A 25,169-nucleotide genomic window follows, 5' to 3' on the forward strand; every position below is an offset into this window, starting at 1 on the left:
GTGCCCAGTTTACCAAGCAATTCAGATCGCGCCGTATCAGTTATCTGTCCATAGGATGTCTGTTGGCTGCATAACAGAAGAAATGGATATGAAAGAAATTTATTTTATGTCCAAGAAACTAATACATTTTCACCTACTTCATGGGATTCTGAGGAATGAGGGATGTCTAGAGATCAAGAATTGTCTTCATTTCTGTCTGCCTGAACAGTATTCATCTCTCTGTCTTCCCCCGCCCCCAATTGTATTCCTGTAGCTACCACAGGGAAGGTCATGAGATTCTAGAGGCAGGTCTGAGAAGTGCAACAGGAGCCCGAGGCTAGGCAGGTACAGTCAGGGTCCTTAGACTGGTCTGAGGAGGGGCTGATGTGTGGTGTGGGGATCCCATTGGGTGCATTGCAGAGTCAGGCACACAGGGATGCTGGGTAGATGTGGGGGGGCCCCCATGTGGAAACTCCAATGCTGTGATGTGGTGACAGGAGCGTGAGGATGGGGAGGGTACTGCTGTGATGCTGGGCCCCACATGTGGAGATATTATTGGGCTGTGGAACAGGGTCAGAGAGATAAGGCCCTGCGTGTGGCAATCCCATCGTGCTGTGACATCAGACATAGGGTGGGTCCTCTGTATTGCCAATCCCAGGTGATCAAAAATCAGGCGTCAGATCCCCAAAATCACGAGATTCAGTTAAAACCCAGGAGATTATTTGTACATAACAAATAGGGGGGGGAGGAGAGGGAGGGATAGCTCAGTGGTTTGAGCATTGGCCTGCTAAACCCAGGGTTGTGAGTTCAATCCTTGAGGGGAGAGGGGAACTTAGGGATCTGGGGCAAAATCAGTACTTGGTCCTGCTAGTGAAAGCAGGGGGCTGGACTCAATGCCCTTTCAAGGTCCCTTCCAGTTCTAGGCAATAGGACGTCTCTATTTATTTTTATCTGGTTCCTGAGCCTTTAGGGGGCACTCGGTCGGTGTGTTCAAGCTTTACTCTGCAACTGGGAGGGCTAGCAACTTTGGGGGTTGGGGGGAAGAGGTGAGATTCGCTTCATCCCAGCAGCCGGGGCTTTAAGAAAAACAAGAACGAGCACAAGACTTGCAATAACATTGCAAGAGTCAGCAGCCACACAGGGTCCTAGGGTGTTGCTGGGCGGGCCCTGTGTGGGGAGCAGCCCGTTGCACGGTGACGGCGACAACGTGATGGAGACACTGAGGGAGCGAACTTTCCTCCCCCCCCCCCCCCCAAAGTTCCCTTCATCTCCCCCTGCACCGACTTCAGGAGCCTCCGCAACCCCCTCCCCATTGATGGAATCTTTTCATTGGCTAGGAAGGCTGAAAGGCGGGGCTTAGAGGGCCGCGGCGCCGACGCCTCCCCCCGCCCCCCGCTTCCCTCCCCCAGCGCGAGGCCAGATTGCCGGGTCCGGAGCCCTCCCTCCCCAGTCCTTCGCTCTCGCGCCGCCTGCCTCGGTGGCAGGCTGGAGGAGGGGGCTGCGCGCGCGAGGCAGAGCCGCGCGACGGGGGCACGCGAGCGGCGCGGGGCGACTGTCAGCCGAGCGCGAGGGCAACAAGTGGGTAATTTTCCCGCCAGCATGTCCCGGTGGCGGCTCCTGCCGTCCTCGAGGCGGGCGCCGACGCCCCCCGCTCTTTGAGAGCCGCTCTTGGAGAGCGCGACCCGGCCGGGGAGGAGACGCGGCCGCCGCCGGGTCGAGGTGGCCGAGCCACCAGGGACTCTCCGGCGAGGGGCGGAGGCGCCTCCGCCCAGCCCAGCCGCCCGTCCCTTTTCCTGGCCGGGACCGGGACCATCCCCCCCGGCAGCTCCCCTGAGGAGACGGCTCTGCTCCCCCCGGTGGGGAGGGAGGGAGATCCGGCCCGCACGCGCCGCGGGGAGCATCGCTGGCCGGCGAGAGCCCCCGCCCTGCCGCAGGGGCTGAGCGCGGCGGCGGCAGGATGGAGCCCGGCTGCTGAGGCCGTTGTGAGAAGCATGGTGGAGCCGGAAAGCGCCACAGGAACAGGCGACGCGGAGCCCAGCTGTTGTCTGGCAAGGTGCGTACGCGGCTGTTTACACCGCAGATCCCGGCTCCGGCGCGTCCAGGAGGAAGAGGACAGGGGGAGGGGGGGAGGGAAATGGGGTTTGACAGGCCCCTGGGTCCGTAACGATTCGCCGCCCCGCTCCCCCCCGATGTTTTGGGGAGGGGGGGCGGCTGATACGCAGCTGGCGAGGTGGGGTCTGGGGCTGGCAGGCCGGTGTGAGACTAGAAGTGAGACCGCAGCGCCGGCTGCGGCGGATGCCGTAACAAACTCACCTCCTCGCGGTGGAAAGTTACCTGCAATCTGCCGACAGCGATGACATCGGCACCAGCCAATCTAAGTTTTCGCGTTTTACATGTTGGGGCGGGGGGATTCTCGGGCAGGCTGAACCCGTCTGGGGAAAGCGCAGGCACCAGGATGTGACCGGCGATGGGTGTTGTGCAAGGACCTACACGGGCAGATAGAAACTGGGGGGGCGGGGGGACCCCCCCTCCCACGCTGGATTTCGTCGGTTGTGACATTGGGGCGTTTCTCACTGCTATAGAAGTCAGCAAGTTGCAGGATGTTAGTTCTCCTCTGTTTCTGTTACCCAAATTTAGGTCCTTAAAACAGATTTCTGGTGAGTTGAAGTCTTTAGGGATCTAAAATATGCTTCTGTGTATATTGAAAGGAAGAAAAATGCTACTCTTGGCAGAATTTGTCCTGAATGTATATGTTCCTTAATGAAATCACATTATTTAGTCCTTCTTGAGACTTATTGTACTCTGTTAGGAGACATCAGATTACTTGCTCTGAATGTGGCAGTGCAGCACACAATCCCTTAGTCATCTGGGAAAAATTTATGATGAAAGTTACTCAAGAAACCCTCTAGCTTGACCTCCAGAAAATATTCCACCTTGCAAGAGCTTAATAATTAACTCTGATGTTTGGCTGAGTGATACGGATTGAGGACTCACTTGAGTTCATACACTGCTTTTAAACTTAACATTAAAGTCCCTGCCTGATTTTGACTCACTGAAAGTGATTACATTCAGGAAAACTAAAAATCTACATTTAAAAAGGCTACACGTATTATAATGCTCGCTAAATAGCAATTTTAATATTTCAGTGAAAGGATGAATATAAAACTTCTCTGAAGAAAACGCCTAGATTAGTTCACAAATATATATTTTTTTTCATTTTAAAGGGACACTGTCAACTTGCATTCTAGTCAGTTTTTAAAAACTAACCTAAAAGTAGTTTCAGGAATTACATTTTCCCCTTCTCTCCCTGATAATTCTTGTGGTTTCACAATCAAGTTTTCCTGTTTTCAGATTTTTTTCCCTTCACAGTTGAGAGAGAGACCCCCAACAAACAAATGGGAAACTGACTATGTATAAAGGGAAAACAGTTAAACTGTCAAGTATCGGGGTAGCTGTGTTAGCCTGTATCTACAAAAACAACAAGGAGTCCGGTGGCTCCTTAAAGACTAGCAGATTTATTTGGGCATAAGCTTTCATGGGTAAAAAACATCTGAAGAAGTGGGTTTTTTACCCACAAAAGCTTATACCCAAATAAATCTGTCAGTCTTTAAGGTGCCACCGGACTCCTTGTTGTTTTAATTTAAACTGACTGTGACTTGATCCAAAGCCCTTTGATGTCCGTGAAAGGATTCGCATTGATCTGGATCCGGCTCCAAGTGCTGTCAGATGTACACAGTAAATAAAAAATACAGAGAAATTGTAGTTTAAATTAGATGAAGTCTGACTTTTTAAAAATGGTAGTGTCCCTTTAATCCAAATATCATAGATAATATGGATGTCTTCCTCTTTAATTCTCCTATGTTTTAATATTGTTTAATTGTGAATAAGCTTGAGACTAATACTGGGGGGCTTTTGGTAGGTAAGGCAAATCCTACTTTTGTACTTGATTCTCTTTAAATAGCTCATGCTATTACTACCTGCCTGTTTATATCTCCTGTGATAAAGTTTCACAATGGAGATGAGTGGGTTTATGAATCACTGAATATAGTTAATAATTTTGTATAGCGCCTTTCATCCATAGATCTCAAAGCTCTCTACAAAGGAGTGGAAATATTGTTATCCTCATTTCAGAAAGGGGAAGCTGAGGTATTGCGAGGTGAAGTAACTTGCTGAAGGTTGCACAGCAGATCAGTGGTAGAGTAGGGAATAGGTTGGGTTTCCCGACACCTAGTCAAGTGCTCTGTCCAGTAAGTGATGCTCAATTTCTCGTGTCCTTATTTGCCTTTGAGAAAGTAAAGGGACTGGCTATCACAAAAAGATTTGATTGGTTTTTTTACTTGCAAGACAAGTAATAGCACCTGAAATGTGTTCTCTCCACTATTGGTGGCAAACTCAGTGTGTATCCGTTGTTTTTTTAAGCACTGATGGTATTCTTGGTGTTAGATAGGACTCAGATATAATGGTAGTCTTTGTTATGGGAAGGTTACAACTAAAGGGATAAGGTAAGACAAGATGCACTAGGTGAACGTATTTTTATGTCCCAATCCCACAAATACTTATGCACATACTTAATTTTCCCATGTTGAGTAGGCCCCATTGATCATAAAAATTTGTGGGATTGGGGCTTTAAGGTTTTTTGTCTGTTTATCAGTGGTTTGGAAGAAGTGAGTCTAGAAGGGATTTAACTTAGAGGATCTGACTGCAGAGCTTGTTTTCATGGGGATTATTCTTAAAGTCACCTATCATTTACAACCTGCTGGTGCAGTTCTACTTGTGGTAGGACTGTTTTAGACTATTTGTCACTGACTTTACCACTGAGTCTAGACCTGTTCTGAACAGGGTTAGATGACAGTGGAGAAAATAGGCAACCTACCCTAGTGCTCCCACTCATACAGTTGAAATGGTGTGAGATCTTAGGGGAAGAAGCTTGCAAGGCCAGTGTTCTCAATACCATAGCATGTTGTGGTGTCTCCTTTTGAGTAAATATTATGTGGTGGTTTTTTGTTATGCAAACTGCTGAGTTCCCTACAGTCATGCTGTATAGCTTCTCAGGTTAGGTTTGCTTTACAGATTAAAAAATAAGAGAGCACTATCCCCTAAAGTACTAGCTGTATAGCTGCACACTATAACACCACTTTTTTTTAGTCCCCATTTCATTTCAGATTTTCTGCTAGTTTTTTCCTAAAATCTAAAATCCTTTCTTAAATTTGTATTATTATTCAGGATTTTATTTTGAACTGTCACCCTGTTTTCTCTGTAGCTAGATTTAATTATTGACATCTGCGTTTGTCCAGAGTGTGTTGAGAAATCTTTGCTGCTTTAGATGACAGGAGGAGCTTTTACTTCAGCTTTGTGGAGCATATCCCAAACACTGCCACATTCCATGTTTTGATGGCACATGACTGTTAATAACACTGTAAAACGCAATCCGGGGTGACTGAACTTGATTTTCTAGACCTGCATTTTGCCTATTTCAGCCCTGCCTTGTGTTATGCTAAGCGTTTGATACTGTTGAGTACTATTCTTTTATCCTTTTTAGTCAAAATATTTAAGGTCAGGGATTGCTTTTTCTTTACGTAACTTGAGAGAAACAAAAGACATACTGTCAAAAATTTGCTTGAAAATTGAATTTTTCTTGAGGATGGACCTAACAAGAATGATCGCTGGCTTTCCTATTTTTTTTTTTTTATATTCGTTAATCAACTATGCAGATATGGTGGTTTAACAGTTTTCATTTAATTCCATCAGAATATTTTTTTCATAGTGGAAACAACATAAGAAACAAATTTAACTGGTGTCTGGTAGTTTGAGCTTTTTAAAATATGCAGTCAGTCTGTGCATTTTTATGTTTACATTTTTGGCTGGCTGTTACTTATAACCTAAAAGTGTAAAGCTGACTTTTTTTATTTTTGTTCTTCTCTCATGTATATGTATAGTGTTTTGTTCAGTTACTTGAGTGCTGACTTTGGAAAGGAGAAAAAAAAGCAAAATATCTTTGAAAAATCCATAAGATCTTTTAAACAAATAAAAACAGGCTCAGTTTTAAGTTTTGTTTCAATCTTTAATACCTCTTTGAAGGAACTCTTGCATAAAACCTTTCTAATTTATTTAACAAAACGTTAGGGTCCTCGTGCTTTGTACACAAGGAATCATTGAATATTGGATATTTTGTACAGTGTAAAATACAGTATTCTCTAGATCTACATTTAAATGAATGTTGGCTACATAATTAGTAAGAAATGTGTATTTTTCTGGGAAAGAATACAATTAAAATCCACTATAACTTAGTCTGTCTGTCAATATACATTTGTTATGTCATATTGTCACCTTATGGGGGATATGTATTATATTTTATCCATTTCTGCTGTCACTCAGTGATGCAATTTCTATTTGCCTACAAGAAAAGTACTGGCAGTAAACTGGAATGGAGAAGGAAGAGTGACATTTGAGAACCTATTAAGAACTATTTTTTTCTCATTTTAGCACAAAACTTACAAGTCATTGACCGCAAATTTGACTATACACATCTAAACAGATGTGAGAGCAATGTTTGGTTCCTCTACTCATAGAAATACTCTATAGGGATTTTGGGCCTGATCCTGCATCTCTCAAGTCATGGGAGCTTTTCCACTGATTTCAGTGGGTGGGGAATCAGGGACCTTGGGCTTAAAAGAGGCACATAAACCTTCACAATTTTCCAGGACATGTGTAATGCAGTGAAAGGGCTGGATCATTAAAATGTACTATGGTGGATTGTGCAAAAGACTGATTGAATAGAAACCTCATGAGAAGCAATTAGCATTTAAATAAGAGAGGGGGGAAAAAATCCCAGAGTATGATGGGTGTGGTGTTTGGTTTATTTAACGCAAAGGGAGAATTGATGAAATCATTTCATCAGATTGGTCAGCAAAAAGATTTGTTTTGTTTTGGAAAAATAATTTTTTTTAGTCTTTTTGTAACTTTAATAGTCAGAACTTGTTGAATTGCTGTTCAGGAAAAAATGTTTATCTGTTAAGGTTTTGTATTGTGAATTGTTGGTGTTTCACTCAAGCGTAACTGAAAACTTGCTCAAAGTAGTAAAACCCATGGCTTTTATTGGTGATTCCTTCATGTTAACAAAATAAGTTATCCTTAGGCCTTGTCAAACCACACAAGTTATACCACTTAATTGTACAGGTATCGTTAAAGTAGTACAAACCCCTCCCAGTGTAGAAACAGTTATATTAGCATAAAAGTATTATTAGCATACCAATACAGCTTATTCCTTTGTGACTGAGAATAAACTATGCTGGTATAAGGCTCTTTTATACTTGTGTAACTATGTCCACCCCAACATACCTCTAGCTGAAAATAATTATACTGGTACAAGATCTGTGTGTAGATCAGGCCTTAGTCTTACATGAATTATTCTCTAACTGCTCACCCCCACTACCACAGTCAAAAAGTCTGTAATTCTAGCTGCAGCATATACTATATTTATAAATAAGAATACTCAAAACCTTTCAAAGTAGACCTGTAGACAATCTATTTGAGGAATAAGAAGATATGCCATAAGTAACTTACTATGAAAGGCACATGTATTAGATCAAAACTTGAATACACTTGGTGTGTTCTTAGTGGGTTATCGGTCACTGATTTTTGCTAATACATATTTCTGATTTTTAAACTGAGATTCTTTAATATGGCATATGCATTTTATCTGCAGCTGAAGGCTTTATGACCCAGCCTGGTGGTTTTGAAATACCAATGTCAGGAAGAAAACTTTCTCTGAGGTGCTCACCAGAGGGGCTAAACATCAGTTTCTGCAAAATTTAAACAACGAAGGAGAAAAATATTTAACCCTTATGGTTGTAAGGATAATCTTATGAATATGAACTGATGCAGTGGTGCCTTTCTAAATCTGCAGATACCTATAGCCTGCCTGCTGCTGCTCATAAATTTCCTAAGCAGCAAAGTGAAATTGACAAAACTCTACAGATTCACTATTGTTATTCAGAATCCCGTACACAGCAGTAAATCTGGTATTTATGTTAACTTCACTTTGCTGCTGCTTGGAGGGCTAGAGGACAGGAGAAGATAAGAAACTGGAGTTATTCACAAGTGAGGATCCAAAGAAATGGATGCTGAGGGGAAGGATAGTAGCAGTTAACTAACTTCTCCAAATTTAGGGGTAGAAGTATGGGAAGTGGAAAGCTCCTTCTTCCTTCCAGTAGTCAGTGGATGGATATTTAATATATATCAGAAACCTACTGGTGAGAGGCTGATACCAGGATGCTTTAGGTCGAGGTACCACCCAGATAGGAATCCTAGCACCCTTCCTTTCCAACAGCAATATGGGTGGAGGAGGGCAGGGAGCCTGGATTTCTTACCATGGTGTTGCCCCTAAATAAACCATGTTGGTAGGGGGGCATCCCCAACTTTCATGGCAACTTCTGGCTTGTATGTGTCAAGTTAATTTTTCAAGCATTGTCCTGGTGGTATTGCTCTGAACATTTGTATGGGACATACATGTGAAATACCTGATCCCCAGCATCTTGCTCCTCAGGTCAGCAAGACGTGCTCAGGAGAAGAAGTAATCTCAGAGGAATCTGAAAATGTTCTGGATTGCTCAATGATACCTTCAGCCAGTTAAGCACCTTTCTACACTGCGATTACTGCATTCAGAGGATCCAGTTTCAACACAGTTATCCCCTGACCTGCTTACAACATGGTTCCAATTTGTAATGAAGAATGGATCTTAATTCTGTTGGCAACAGCCAAGGCTTTTAACCTGGCTACGTAAAAGAGATAAAGTCCTGTTTACAGTGCAAATCAGAATTATGTTGAAATGGGGACCTCAGACTTGATTGTAAATGTAGCTTAGATTGGCTTTGAATGGCTCCAAGCAGATTCTTGTCCTGTTCTTTGCCACCAAGATGATGGCCTTGATATTGAGGGCGGTAGATTGTGGAGGAGGGAAAGTACTGTGATATGATACAATAGTTTTATTTTAAATTTTACAAACACCTGCTTAGAATGCCTTAGTAGACTTGTGCCTAGATTATTTCCAAGAATATAGAAACTGAGGAAAAACAATTGGTTCTTTTAGACCTTGATTACATTCAATAATCATAAACTAATCAAACAGATTATAATTTTATTTTATTTTAAATTGAAAGCAGGGGGAAAAGGGATTAATTTTTACATTTGCTTGTGAATCTAATGTAATGCAGTATAGGCTGTATTCTGTGTGTTTCCAATTTTGGATGTAAAGTACATGAACGGCATTGCTGAGGAGTAGAAAATTTGCTTGCTCCATATTTAAAAATATAACTGGCAATCAAGTAAGTTTTGTTTGAACATGGATTTTTTTCTGTTCGTTTTTGTATTTGAAATTATCCTAAAGTGCATTTTTGAAGTCTTTGCATTCTTTCCTACTTCTCTCCAACTGTTTTATATAATATTGTTAAGAGCTTGACCATTTTCCCCTTCACTGAGTTTTATTTAGTAAATATGGTTTTTCTTTGTTTTGAAGTTGGAGTTTATTAATATTGCTGTTTTTAATTTACTTATACACCAGAATTCAGTGTCAGCACTACTTTGAGAGTAGTGTTTAACTGCAACTGCAGACCACCAAAGGGCAATGCATGATCAAAACAAAGTTTGTTTGTTTTTAAATGTCACTAATAAAGTGATAGCTTTAGTTGTGGGATGGGTGAGGAGAGAATTATTTAGATTATTTAGACATTGTTTTAACATCTGATTAAAGTAGGTTAGAGCTTGGAACAAAAGATCGTGGTAGTGTATCTTTTAGACAAATAATGTGTTACTACTTCAGTCTGGCAGCAGAATTTCTTCTTGGCTGATGGCCAAAGTTAAGGTTGTTGCAAGAAATCTGTGTGCATAATGTGCATCTTTTTTTTATGGTTAATGGCATACTTCACTATATGTCTCAAAATGCACCTTTAAAAGGCTGTAAATAGTGAGCTTTAAACATTTCAAACTAATCATAACTATTCATAGTTGGCTAGTTTGTTGACTTCATGACTTCCTTAAGTATTTTGTAATTTTTTCCTTTCAATATTTTAAAGTGAATGCAGAGTATACATGGTATTGGACTGAATGTGTAGGAGACTGTGGCCATGCCTACACAAGAAAGTTGCAACAACTTACATTGGTTTTTAAACCAGTGCCAACCTCTTTATTTCTGACAACAAAATTGATGTAAGTTAAACCTGGTTTTATCTAAAGTAAGAGTGTCCCCACAATTTTTTGCACTGTTTTAACCAAGTTGATTTAAACCATTCAAACCTTTAATTAAACTGGTGCAACTTTATGATTTGTCTCACACTCTATTTGGGTAGAAATTTGAAGCCCGTTAAATCACAAATACAGCATTGTAAAATGGTTTTTATTAGTTAATTAAAAAAAAACTTTAAAAGTGATGGATACATAAGAAAAAAAATTATCAAAACATGTTTTATGACTTATTATAGAAAGAAGGTACTACCTGTAGGTAGTGAATTAAACTGATTCTTTCTGGTCACCGTGTCCTTCATGATTTTAGTAGAGTTCATCCACTCACACCTACTTTTTTATTCATAGTTTGGAAAAGGAAAACAAGCTTTTCCCGTTTTCTAAACTGCCAGTCATTTCTCAACTTTGAATGAATTAGTCATTGAACTGATTTAGTTGAATAAATTGAAATGAAGAAAATATTCTCCTTCGAGTGCTTGTCCATAAGTGCTGTATATACTCGATCATAAGCCGGTTCGTTTATAAGCTGACCCCCCCCCCCAAGATGGATAAGTAAACATGGAAAATGTTTATGACCCATTCGTAAGCCGACCCTATAATTCAGGGGTCAGCAAACTTTGGCTCCCAGGCCATCAGAATAAGCCACTGGCGGGCCGAGATGGTTTGTTTACCTCGAGCGTCTGCAGGCAAGGTGGTAAACCTAAGTAAACAAAGTGTCCCGGCATGCCAGCTGCTTACCCTGACAGGCCGGGACAGCAACTGGTGGGGAAATTTTTTGGGGGGGGAGAAGCTGGGGGTGAGGGGAGTAACCCCTGTGACCACCCCCCAATGACCCTAGCCTGGGACCCCACACTCTTCTCATCCCACCCCTTCCCACCTTATCTGGGGAGGGCCAGGGGAGGATGTCTCTGGCCTGGCTGGAGCTGCTCCGGCAGGCTGGGCAGCGCGGCCGCAGCCTGCTCCGGCGGGCCAGACCAGGCGGCGCAGTCACAGCATGTTCCAGTGGGCTGGGCCAGGTGGCACGGCCCCAGCGGGCCTTGGTGGGCCGGGCGGCTCGGCCACAGCCTGCTCTGGGGGGCGGGGCCGAGCTGCACGGCTGCAGCCTGTCAGCCCTGGAGCTGCAGCTGCTTCGGAGGCTTGGGGGAGAGCAGCATGGCCAGAAGCAGAGAGACTCTGGCCCCGTCTTTTCCCTTCTGGTTCTGCTGGCTGTGCTGCCTCTCCTTGCTCCCTCTGTTGGGAGGAGGGGCTGTGTCCCACCTCTCCCTCTCTATACCCGTTCATAAGCCCACCCCCTTCTCTGGTGCTTCCCTTTTTTACTTAGAAAATTTGGCTTATGAACGAGTATATATGGTACATTCCATTACTAGTGTTCAGGTGACTCATGCTGTTAAGTGTGCAGTGTTTTGGATATCTGGACATGCACTTTGAGACTCTTCATGCTTCACGTTGAGGGCATATAATGGCGGAGTGCGCTAGCCATTACTCGGTTCCTCTCCTCTCGGCTTTGAGACTTGAGTGCTCGCTGTCCATGTGACTGCCAGCAACTATTCTACCTGTGTAGTTATTCTAGTTTTTAGTAGTTAGTTTGCCCATTGGCAAGTTTTTATTTTAGTGTTTTGAGGTGTTTTTAAGCATTCTTATTTCTATTTTAAATGTAGTTTTAGATCCAGAGTGGCCTCTTCCAGGTCCCCTAATTTCAAGTATTGCCGGGTATATCACAGAACAGTGCCCCTGACTGATGGACCCGTGTCTTGATGGCCTCAAGGAATTGTGTGTCACTGGAAGATGTTCAGTTTGCAAGTTCTTTAACTCACGTATGAGAAAGGATAGGGAATCCTGCCTGCAGATCTTAAAGAATAGATCTTTGAGGCCGGCATCTGACCTGGGATCTTTGAAACACACTTCCTTGTGTGGCCCCTCAGAATCCAAGAGCCTGGGAGCTGAGACTCACCAATATGTCAGTAAAGTCTAAGGAAGTGGTAAGCCAGGGAAGCATTTTCCCACTAAGAGCTTGAGCAGGGCCTTCCCTTGACACCACTCAGTCTGAGCAGTTGCCATTGAAGTTCAGCTTCATCTGGGCACTGAAGCACCGCTGGCAGGGCTGAGGGAAGGTGGTACTGCCAAAGCCTCCATCTTCGGCAAGGAACTCAGCACCTATAGCAGCTCATACAGTAGCATCAACATCAGCACTTCCACAACCTGCTCTGGTACTGCTGCCTTCTACACTGTGTGCTGTACCATCAGCCTCTGCATGGAAGCCTGAACTGGTGCTGAGGGAGAAATCAGAACTGAGACACTTGTGCATCCCAGAGGTTTATAGCACTGAAGGACCTCTTAATTCTTCTGGAGTCAGAATCACCCCTCTTACCAACATTGGCAGCTGTGTCAGCACCAAGACATCAAACTTCCTTGGCACTAATGATGCCCATAGCCCTATCCTCTACTTTGAAAGACCTGGCTCCTCCAGTGGAACCGGACTATGCCTCATTGAAAGTCTCTGATGATGATAGAGTCTCAAACATATGCTCACCTCAGAAGTGTCCACATCATCATCATATATGGACTGAGACCTTACACTAGAGCTAGGTATTGGGACATTCTGTTATTAGAACAAAGGCATTGATTTCTTAGACTCTAGGCACTGGGACCATATCAACCAGTTCCAGCATGGTCACTGGGGCCTGTGATACTTCCAGAGCAGAACTGAGCAATACAAGAGACTGTCTACTTCAGCTACAGCATCCAGAGCTGACCCTGTGCCTCTGCAACCCCTGTTCAAGACCTCTCCTCTTCAACACCAAGAGGAAGAACCTGAGAAGATAGCACCCATCTCCACAGGCCATATCCTTATCTTTCCCAGATGAGGCAGTCATCTCTCCAGGTGCCCTTCAGGTGATTTCAGTGGCTTCTAGAAGCTTCTTAAGAAGGTGGTGAAAGCTCTCAGAATATCCATGGAAGAAGTCCAGGAACAAACCAATAAGTTTGTGGATCTACTCCAGTCCTCCACACAAGAGATAAGACTCCCTTAGTTGAATTGGTAAGCATTGCTAAGTTACTTTTTTTAGTGCTGCAGGAAGATGGGAATTTGAGAAATATTTGAATATGTGGAGGTGGAATTAGAGATGAAGGATGGTCTAATGGTTAAGGAGATTGGTGCATTCTTGGTTGTATGAGAGACTTCTGTGTGACCTGCAAAGTATTTTTTAAAAATTGAGATTTTGCCTTTTTGTTGTAATGCATGAATGTCTGAAAGTGATTTCGTTTTTGTTCAGGGTGGATAAAAATCAAATATTTTAATAAATAAAATCAGATTTTTTTTTAAATTGAAATTGGATTTTTTTAATTTAAATTACTGTAGGTTTTTTCCCTCAAAAAGCATTTCATCAAAAAAATCCATCTAAAGTTTCAATTAAGATACATAATAGCTCAAAGATATCTCATCATGGAATAGGGATTATAAATTCTAATTTTATAGTATGAGACAATATATCCATATAATGTTTAAGGAAAGTTTTGTAAATGAGTTCTAATAGTTCATGGATTAGGGACCCAATCTTATGGGGTTCCAGGGGCTTCTGTAAAGATTATTTAGGTTAATCTTTCTATCTACCCTGTGGGACTCATTGCTTAGTCTAGAAGGTACCATCCGAGATGCTTAGTTTTGCAGTTCTCAAACTGTGGATTTGTGTTTTCCAAGATAACATGCTTGTTAACAGCAAAAATGTTTTTAAATAAATTATATAGAGGTGAGAAATAACAGACCTCAACCCTATTGCCCTCTGCAAATTTGTGTACAGAGAGTCAATCCCTCACCTCTCTTTAAAAGAGCGAAGTTTCAAACAGTTCAATGAATAGAAGATTGTTGGGGGTGGAATAGATCTGGACAAGGAGAAGAAGTCTGGAGATAAATGTGAGAAGGGAGGGACAGGCAGTAGAAACAAAAGTGAAACTGTTTGAGCATCCTATTCCACAAGTCTTGAGGTCTTTCTGAGTGTAGCCTTCATTGATTTGAGATCTTCCATACATTCTCTCACTAGAAGGGAAAACCTATAATGATAGCAGGCCGTAAAAGAGACCCAGTTTGGGAATAAGAACCATTCAAGAAATATATGTTTGCTGCTGATGATGATTTAAAGAAAGTCACACCAGTGAACTGGTGGAAGTCACTTAAGCGCTTGGATTCAGAGACGGTTGAAGTGATCATCTCACTTTTAACTGCAGTAACTTCTTCTGCTGGTGTAGAAAGAATATTTTCTTCCTTTGGACTAATTCATTCCAAATTGAGAAATCATTTGGGACCTAGAAAAGCAGGAAAGCTTGTTTTTCTTTTCCAGATTATGAACAAACAGGAAAATGAAGGTGAAGACGACTGAGATAGCTGCAGAAGCCAATATTTTAAGTTTCTCATGTTGACCTGGCTGACATAGTCGATTTAATTTTTGTATTTTTTTTTAAATTTAATTTAACTATTTTAGTTAAAAACAATTTTAACAAAAACAAACCTGTTTTTAAAAAACTTGAATGTTTAACTAACTTCAAAAATTCATATGCTTGTTTTGTTCAAATATGATATGTTTGCTGTTGAAGAAAAAATCCAGAATACATAATATTGTTGTTTTAGTTAAATAAAACAATTTAAATGTCTGGTGACGTTCTCCTCCTAATACAGCATGGCAAGAAAATCCTCCAAATATTAATGATTAACCTGTTGAATTGGAGATAGTTCACCTCCCAATGTCTTCATAAATATCTGCTTCAATTATCTTTGGTAAATGAAATAACCAAACAATCATTCATTTTCTGATATAGCTGTAAAACTAATCTGAAAAGTTTTCAAAATAAATCACTTTAAAAATGTATAGTGTGTACCTTCTAAAAATGAAACCTACATCTATCTCTGAGTTGTGAAGAATATGTATTAAGGTTATAACAACCAACAAGAATGCACTTTTATGTAGAGATTCATGATTAAATTGACTCTTCCTGACTAGTGATTTAAATCAATTTGATTTAAATCAAATCCACCCTGTTTTTGTTTAAAGAAAAGTTTTTATTTCTGTTTGTTTACTTTGGAAATCTCACAAATGTCAAGTATCTTTCTCAATACCTTTGCTGGAGAACTTCTGGGATGGCTCAGGGATGCTTATAGTGACTTCTGATGCTTTCTTTGAAAGAAGGAATGTGTTGAATCTTGAAGTATTGTTTTATCCAAAGTGATAATTAGGAATTAAAGTTATTTAGGTGTTAATATAAATCTTCCACCATACACCGTATTTCAATGTTCTCAATCTTTCTGGTCCAGCGACTATATAGGTATTTTATACAAAGTGAAATGGGTTCAACGGGAGGGCTTGAGAGAGAGGCCTACCCCAGAATAGCCTATATAGTTTGATGGTTAAGACACTCAACTTTGAGGGGGGAGACCTGCATTCAGTCCCTTTTCCAGAGAAGGAATTTTAACCTGGGTTTCCCATATCCCAGGTGAGTGTCCTAATGACTGGTCTATTTGGTATGAGGGGGGGCACCTTCTCTTCCAGTTTTGTGAATCTAGCCCGGCATCTCCTTTGCTTTTATTAAGAGAGGTAAAAAATGCCCAGAAACAAAATGTTTAGTTTGATCCAAAATGTAACTTTTGATGACTTTGCTTGATTACCAAAAATCTTTATTTTTGGTTCAGGTCAAACTGGATTCTTTTTCTTGTTTTTATACAGCTGCCAGCAATCTTTAAGGTCAGTGATACTAGAGCTGGGCAATAAAACACTTCTTCTGTTAATGTTACAGAAAGTATGCTGAGTGTAATCATATAATGGAATAACTTAGATATGGACGTTTAACTTAATTTTTTTTTTTTTTTTTTGGAGGGAAATGGGGTAAAATCTCCATTGTTATCCCTTTCTTGATGAAGTTGGTAGGAATAGCTAAAATCCAAGTAATGCTTTCTTCCTTAAATGTCTGGTTAGTTAATTTTACTCTGGATCTTTGACCCCACCATCCCTTTGGATTCTGTGCATCTGTTTCCCCTCTCTTTTACTTCTAAGATGGTCTTCTGGAATTCCCATCTCTCCATATATTATTCTCCAAATGGGCTACATCATGGTGACACCCCAGCTGAAGGACCCAAGACAGTTTTGCCTATAAAATGTCAGGAAAGATGAGTTATGATAAAATCAATTTTATAAATCTTGGTCGGGATTTCCCTCTAAGATTTTAGTACAGGATGGACTGAGAATTTAAATACTAACGGTACAGGGAAGTGATGGTACCAGAGTAAGACTCTCCTTACATTGTCCTTTGGTCTCACTGATTTATGGAAGAGCATTGTGTTCCAAAGGGAGTAGTGTTCCATTCTCATCAGTGGAGGGATAGATGCACAAGCTGTTTTGTGCGGAAGAAGACAGATGTTTCTGCAGATGTCTTCCTGTCTTTGGAGGAGAATCGGAGTGCCCCAAACCAAATCTGAGAAGGCTAAAATGAGTGTGGTGAGAAAGAAATAAACACATGAGAATACTAAAAGAAGTGTGTTGATCGATGAGAAATGCATAATATCCAAAGGGCAAATTAGTAAAACTAAGGTCCTATCCACATACAGAAGTTGAACTGATTTAACATAAGTCACTTTTTAAATCCATTTGAGTTAAATCACAGTAGGCCCTTGAATGGACACTTAAATTGTTTTACATTTAGTTGTACTGATTGAGCTTAATTAAGCTCAATTAGTGTAAGTCGCATTTCTCATCTAACAACTCTCTCTTTGTCAGTGGCTTGGACATAAATACCTATAAACTACATCCAGAATAGAGATCCCCAGCAGAGGAATAAAAACAAATTTTTGTCTATCGATATTTGTACTGGGTTACAACTGCAAAATACTTTCAAAAGAATATACAGTAGAAATAAGACTTATTAAACTCATTTTGTACTGAATACCTTGCTTGAGTATTGGGAAATGATTAATATAAACATAAATTACTTTTTTCCTGCTCAACCATGTACATCCCAGACAAGTAAAGAATGAATAAAGAATGAGTCCTCAGACAACATCTCACCATTTGCCCTAGTTTTCCATGGGCCCTGGTCAGGCTGAGTAATAAAGTTTAGGTGCTAAGAATATATGAATATACAATCCTTAATATACTTTCAGGCACCATGCTATGAGGTACTAAATAATCCAGAAAACATAATAGCATAGTATAAACTGAAGGGACACTTTTCATCTTCAGCACTGGTTTTAGTCATGCTCATCTGATTTCTAAAGGTAAAATAGTAATGGTGAAAAGGACAAGAAGGATTAGAAACATTGGGAGCAGATTCTATGTGGGAAGGGATTCAAGTTATGTGTGTCCTTTACATTGTAAATGTGTGTCTGGGGAGGGTAAGATTAGTTGCAGACAGGAAGAACTTTCATTTTCGAGAAAAAAGAGGAACTCTGCTTTAATTCTGCTAGATTGTACACGAGTACGTAAGAGTTAGGATGTCTGTCCAGAGAGGTGAATCTTCTAGGAGAAATTGAAATTACAGATGAAAAACTAATTTTGCCTCCCCGACCCCCTTAAAATTCTGTCCTTAGCATTTCCTTTTTACATTGTTTTCCCTCTGTGACTTCTAATTTCTGACTTCCACTTTGGATGACACTACTTTGTATTGCCCCAATTCTTAAGTTTTTTGGCTTGCTTTTTTTAAAACTAGGATTCTGGCTAGATCACTGCTTCCTACTAAATTTTTCAAAGGTGAGAACTATTGTCTAGGTATGTGGTGTAATGTAGAACGTTTTATAGAGCATTGGGCTTTTTTCCACAGGAGAGAGGAGCTACATAGTTTGGATAGTCACCAACTTAATAGTAGGGTAACCAGTCATTGTGATAGACTTGCTAGAGTAGTCAAGTTTTTAATTTACAGCAAAAGGGGAGTGTATTAAGGGGTAAACACAGTTAAAACGTTAACCATATAACTCAGAATCAAGGTGTAATGAACTTAATGATTCAGGGTATTGAACAATTTACTGAAGAATGAGGTGGACTCTATATCTCTTGAAATCTTTAAATCAAGCAGTTCTACAGGTTAAACCACAACTTATTGGACTGCTGAAGTAATTAGTTGGTGAAATGTTATGGCGTGAGGTAGGAGGTCAAACTAGTTGATTGCAGTGGGGCCTTAAAAATCTATAAAAATTAAGTCCTTTTTGTCTCATTGCAGATTCCACAGTCACCCTCCCTAATTCAGAACTTACCGTAACTGTTCTCCCAAACTATTCCTTTTTTATACCTCCCTTGTCTACAAGTTTGCTTATCACCATTTTAAAATATTGCTGAAGTACATCCTTACCTTGAACAAAAGTTTGCTAAAAACCTTAATTCCTTCCTAGAGTACTGTGGTTTCTGTAGTTTCTTGAAATTTAGAAAAAGGCATTTAGGTAATCAAGAATGCTGTGGCCAGGTTTCTGACAATTGTCTCCTTTTCCTTCTCTTTCTATTTTGAAGTTTTCAGAGCTGTGCCTCTGAATTGGGGTCATGGGTTATAGCTACCCTCCTATCAACTTAGGTTTAGATGTTTTTCATTTAGTCTCACAGGTGTTAGTGCAGCCAGTATTCCTCTTTCTTTCTCAAGTCACCACCTTCACAGTGCTCCCAGCCCAAAGAGAGAGGAATATAGTTCAGTACCAAACTTAAATGTACTGCCACTAAGCTACTATGCTAGCCATTTCTCTTCTGTATTCTCCTCCTCCCCCGCCTCCTTTTTTGCCTGCCCTACTCATCCCTACTGTGCACCCTCAGCAGCAGATTGTATCTGTTTCTGCATGTAGTACTTCCCTTATGAAACCAAAAAAAGAAGCTTGAAATAGATGATTCAGTCACTGCTCCTGTTGGGTCATACAGAAACTCCAGAATCCAGGCACAGACACAGGCCTTTTCAACCCATGGACTTGCACTATTTTAACTAAAGGTGTGTTTTCAAAACAGTTTAAACGTTCGCTAAACAGATGGAAATTTGTGTTTACACCAGTCCTTGACTACTGCTGAAGGTATAGAATCTACTGGTTTTTCTTTCTTTTTTGCAGCTGGCAGCAGGGATCATTCTTATTTCTTCTGAGGTACTATCTACACTTTTCACTGGCAAAGGTACACTGGTGTAGGTCCCTAGTGTATGTATCTTTTTATACCAGTGCAACAGGGCTGGTGCATTTTTCCTTGATTTGAAACAGTGGTAGATGTGTCTATGTTGTGGGTTTGCACTGATGCAACTATATCAGTGTAGCTACACTGATGTAAAAGTATCCAGTGTAGACAAAGACTGAGTCAGAAGCACACTGGCTTCCTCTGGGCTTACTTCTTGTTCTTATAATAGATTCTAAGGACAGAAAAGACCATTATGGTCATCTAGTCTGAATGGCAAAGGTTTTCCATGACACTAACTCCTCCTCTTCCTCACTGGCGCTAGTTAAAACCTCTTCAGTAAAGTCTGTCCACATGACCTGCTCAGATTGCTACTACTTAAGTATAAGTGGCAAAAAAACACTGTTCTAGTACATTTTATGCTGCTGGAGCTGTTGCTGCTGGCAAGCTGCCCGAACTCAAAATTCACACCATTAGCATTTTGGTCAGTTAGTGCAACATCAGCAGACCAGATGGAAAACAAGAGTGGTCTTAAGACACAGCTGTGCCAGTTTACACCATGGAAAAGCATATGTGATGGACTGTTACTGGTTTTGGAGTTGTAAATCCAGTTCCCCTGGTTGGCTGGCAACCTTACGTCATCTTATGTCCTCAAGCATGAAGTTTTAAAATTGTAAAGTCTATCTAGTGTAACTGCAGTTGCTGTCTTTTATGAAACTTACTGAGTTACTTGTCAAAATTATAATCCTTCAGCGATGAGTTCTACTGACTTACCCTTTAAAAGAACATTTTCTTCTTCCATTTTAAATTTCTTCCCTTTTTAGTTTGAGTGACTCAGTATATAGTTGTTATCCTGTATAGTGAATAATACAAGAGTTCAAATGGCTCTCTTCCTTCTGCCTACTAAACCACTTTTTTGAAGAAATATGTATTCAAGAGTTAATTGCTGTAGTTTAAAAAAAATTGGTGATCTGTTTCTGTCTTGCAAGCCATTAACTTATTAATCATACTATATGTAAATTATATAGTTAGAAACAACAAAAAAGCAGTATGTTCATAAAATTTTAATTAAAAAAATTCTAATTTCCTTTATTAGATCTTTATTACTCAACAAAATATTTCACACAACTTGCATGGTTGCATGGAACTCTGCTTTTGAAAATAGCTTATACTTATCCCACAATGAACTATAACTGAATCTGTTTTGTCAATAGTGATTGCTGCTGGTGCCTGCCGTCCTTAGAATATTCTCTTCAGCAACAGTAGTATAACAGTAATTAAAATACATTGAAGTCAAAGGAAACACAGTGTAGGAATAAATAGTCAGTTTTTGCACTGGAGAGAGGTAAGCAGTGGGGTCCCCCAAGGACCTGTACTGGGATCTGTGCTGTTTAGTGTATTCATTTAATCATGTGGAAAAGGAATGAACAGTGAAGTGGCCAAGTTTGCACATGATATAGAATTATTTAAGGTAGTTAAGTTCAAAGCTGGCTGCAAAGAGTTACAGGGGGATCTCACAAAACGGGGTGACTGGATAGCCAAATGGCAGCTGAAATTCAATGTTGATAAGTACAAAGTAATGCAGTTTGGAAAACATAATCCCAATTATTTATTTATATATATATATAAAAATGATGGGTTCCAAATTATCTGTTACCACTCAAGAAAAAGATCTCGGAGTCACCACGGATAGTTATCTGAAAACTTCAGCTCAATGCATAGCAGCAGCCAAAAAGACTTAACAGAATGTTAGCAACTATTAGGAAAGGGACAGAAAATAAGACAGAAGATATAATGCCACTATATAAATCCATGGTGTACCCACATCTTGAATATTGTGTCTATTTCTCTTTACCCCATCTCAAAAAAGATATAGTGGAACTGTAAAAGTTTCAGAGAAGGACAACAAAGATTATCAGAGGTATGAAACAGCTTGCATACAAGGAGAGACCAAAAAAAATTAGGGCTGTTCAGCTTAGAAAAGAGGTGTGTGTGTGTGTGTGTGTGTGTGTGTGATCAAGAGAGAGAGAAAGAGATAGAGGTCTATAAAATCATGAATGGTATAGAAAAGGTGAATGAGGAAGTGTTATTTACACTTTCCAACAATACAAAAAACGGGTCACTTGAAATTAATAGGCAGTAGGTTTAATACAGACAAAAGGAAGTACTTTTTCACACGATGCACAGTCAACCTGTGAAACTCTGCCATGGGATGTTGTGGTGGGCAAAAGAATAACTGGGTTCAAAAAAGAACTAGATAAGTTCATGGAGGATAGACCCAACAATGGCTATTAGCCAAGAGGGTCAGGGATGCAACCCCATGATTGGGGCACCCCTAAACCTCTGACTGCTAAAAGCCAGGAGTGGAAGACATGGGTGGATCATTCCAAAATTGCCCTGTTCTGTGCAATCTCTCTCTCACTCTCGTACTAGCCACTGTTAGAGATAGGATACCGGGCTAGACAGACCATTGATCTGACCCAGTCGGGCAGTTCTTATGAAATTTGCTGATGTGAATATAGATGGGGCCAGCAATACTGACTATTAAGATTGACCAACATTTCCCATTATAAGACCCTTTTTCAGTTGCTTACCGTGTTGCCAGAGTTTAACCAGTTGGACGGAAATTATCCATGCTTGGTGTCTACCTCGGTTGACTGTTTTTGGAAAGTGTCAGCCAAAATAATTTGGCTTTTTCCAAGAACAAGGCTAGGGGAAAATATGTTGTTTTGCAATGCTAAAATTCTGGTGACCTTTTCTTTGAGAAGCTCTAGCCCTGCTTTGGAGCAGGGACTTTGTGTCAAGGATGTACCTTTTGCTGTTCCTGTGAAAATCCATCATTTTTTTGGCTAAGTTAAGACTTTGGGGGGGGGGGGGGGAATTGTAGTTCACACATGCTTAGTAAAGCACCCTTCCTTTCTGAGCCTGAGTTTCACCATTTATCTGCTGTCAGCAAATATCTGTAAAACCCACTGACAAAGTGTGCCACCTCCCTCTAGTGCTGGTCTACATAGAGGATAACAATCTATTATTGCCATCAGTTTCTCTCTTAGCTCAAGTGGCAAAGGTCTGTGGCAGCATTTCTAGAGGTTCCAACTCTGCTGATGAACAATGGATGTGTGTGTGTGTTAATGTGATGCTACATGATGGAATCTGTTTAAACAATTTACTTTATTAAAATCCTAGGAAATTAAATACCAAAAAATTACATTAAAAGAACATTATGATTGCAAAGGCAAACACGCAAGCACTTAAAAGTTAGGGAATACCAGAATTAAGGTTGCCTGTGTAACTTTAATTCACTCCTCTTGCGCATAGATAGTATGATGCAGTCTTTAATTACATGATGGCTTACTATTTTTTTCCAGCACCCCACCTTAATCAGTGCACAAGATGGACCTGCTCTAGAGGTGAATCATGGTTGTGTAGTGAATAGAGCTGTGCAGGAACTGGAATTTCCATCCCATGGAAAAGTCACATTTATTAAATGGATTTGAGTCTGATTTAGAACGAAATGTCAGAAATGAGAAATTTTCTACAGAACAGAAACTTTTTTGAAAAATTCAGTTTAAGAAAAAACAGAATTTTTAAAAAAAAAATCTCTGGACCAGCTAACCACCCGGCTCCCTGGCAAGCTGGCTGAAGAGCCCGGCAATCTCGGGAGCTAGCCACCTGGGGATGTGGCTGCCTTGCTTCCTGGGGAAGCCAGATTGCTTGGAAAGCTGAGTAGCCTGGCATCCTGCTCACTGGGGAGCTTGCCAGGTGGGCACTCTGGGAAGCCTTGAATGTCTGCTGGGAGCATGGGGAGCTGTCTTATTTTTTGAAGAAGTTTGTAATGAATGAGGGAAAAGATTTCATTTCCTGCAAGGATGGTCTCATAGTTAAGTTTGTGAAATGCCACCCTGGAAGATTGGATTCTATCCCTACCTCTGCCACAGAGTTCTTGTGTGGCACTGGGCAAGTCACTTAAATCAGACTTTTTACATGTGGTTGCCAGTTGTGTGTGCCTCACTTTCTGGATGCCCAACTTGAGACCATAGATTCTGATTTGCAGAAGTGCTGACCACTCACAGGGCTTATCTACACGGGCAATTTACAGCGCTGCAACTTTCTCACTCGGGGGTGTGAAAAAACACCCCCCTGAGTGCAGCAAGTTTCAGCGCTGTAAAGCACCAGTGTAAACCGTGCACCAGTGCTGGGAGCCGCGCCTCTTGTGGAGGTAGGTTTTTCAGAGTGCTGGGAGAGCTCTCTCTCAGCACTCTGCTGTGACTATGCAAGCCACGTTAAAGTGCTACCGGTGTACACTAGCCCACAGCTGCAATGAAGTACTCTGCAAAATCTGATCCGAGGCTTCTCAAATTGGGCACCCAAAATTAGTAGTCACTTTTGACCTTAATCTCTCTGTGCCTTAATTCCTCATCTGTAAAATGGGAATAATACCACCCCCATAGCCATACCTGGTGGGTGTTGTGAAAATAAATTCATTAATGCTTTTGAAGCACTCCGATACTATAATGAAGAGCACCATAGCAAAAGCCCATGAGGAAATCAAGAATTCTGTCTTCGGAGTAGGGTTTGAACTGTGTGGGGCCACACATTGAATGAGGAGAAAACAAAATTATTGAAAACGTGCTCATTGAGAGCATGGTCCATCCTGTGCACTGAATGAGGCAGGAGTCCTGTGAGGGGGAAAAATAGTATTCAATAAAATAATTCAAGACTGTATAGTACTGTATACACACAAGGGGGCGAATTAAAGTCACACAGGCCCAGCCCTGAAAATTATTATGGTGGGCAGGTTTGGTTGTTGACTAGTAAACTGTGAGTTTTCCGTTTGTTTCCAAGAGTGGTTTGACTTTCTGTGCTTGTCCTATTTTAATCCTATCGTTTTTCACTTACATTTTATGTGCAGCAAGAGTGAAATTTTGAAAGGAGAATATAAGTTGCTTACCATCCACTTTTAGATTTTTTTATCCTTCTAATTTGGTTCTCAGTCTTCCAGTTTTTCAGCTGTCTGATTTAGTTATCCGAAATGTAGTTCGCCTTTCATCCCTGAAACACATTCTTGCACTTCCTTATAGTGCTCATTTATTTCTTATGTGTCTGTTTTGGTTTCCATATTGTCAATCTTTGAGTCCCAAGCAGTTATTATATTAGTGGTAACTTGTGCTACAACTTCCCAGGCCATATTGGAGGATAAATTATTTGTCTTCAGTGATCTCTAGCACAGTTTTGTTTTTTGTTTTTTGTTTTTTTTTTATACCTCATCTCTTTTGGATTTTATATGCATCAATGTAATCCAGCGGTTCTCAAACTGTGAGTCGGGACCCCAAAGTGGGTCGCGACTTCATTTTAGTGGAGTTGCCAGGGCTGGCATGGGGCCGAGGGCTGAAGCTGAACCCTGAGTCCTGCCTCCCAGGGCCAAAGCTGAAGTCCCACCGCCTGGGGCTTTGGCTTCAGGCCTGGGCGGGGCTCAGGTTACAGGCCCCCCCAACCAGGGATGAAGCCCTGGGGCTTCAGCTTTGGCTTTTTCACCCAGGATGGCAGGGCTTTGGCTTTGCTGCCCCATCTGGGGCGGCGGGGCTCAGGCAGGCTCAGGCTTCGGTCCCCCTTCCTGGGGTCGTGTAGTAATTTTTGTTGTGAGAAGGGGGGTCGCAGTGCAATGAAGTTTGAGAATCCTTGATGTAATCTATTAACTGGTATTTTGTGTTACTTGTGTAATTTGATGTACTAACAGGCACAGCAAGAAGGAGGTAGTAATGGGTGGAGAAAATTAGATAAAATATCTGGCCAACACATTCAGAGCTTAAAAAGTATTTGTTTCATTTCATATGATAGATGAAA

The 25,169-nt window shown here is 41.1% G+C and overlaps 1 protein-coding gene across 6 annotated transcripts in view; it reads left to right on the forward strand.

The window, feature by feature from the left end:
• Positions 1-1,431: 1,431 nt before the first annotated feature.
• The window catches only part of B3GNT2 (UDP-GlcNAc:betaGal beta-1,3-N-acetylglucosaminyltransferase 2), a 28,087-nt gene continuing 4,349 nt past the window's right edge, over positions 1,432-25,169 (forward strand). The window contains exons 1-4 of one of the 6 annotated variants that reach the window (XM_024199809.1): positions 1,432-2,032; positions 8,525-9,302; positions 10,050-10,182; positions 11,874-13,252. The gene's annotated coding sequence lies outside the window, so the exon portion shown is untranslated. Of the gene's footprint in view, positions 2,033-5,316; positions 5,490-8,524; positions 10,183-11,873; positions 13,253-25,169 lie in introns of those variants that run through there. The other 5 variants (XM_026653121.1, XM_024199810.1, XM_026653122.1 and 2 more) reach the window with 5 other exon arrangements.

Source organism: Terrapene carolina, unplaced genomic scaffold, assembly GCF_002925995.2.
Source record: "Terrapene carolina triunguis isolate 2854851 unplaced genomic scaffold, T_m_triunguis-2.0 Scaffold132, whole genome shotgun sequence".
In the NCBI taxonomy this organism is placed as follows: Eukaryota; Metazoa; Chordata; order Testudines; family Emydidae; genus Terrapene; species Terrapene triunguis.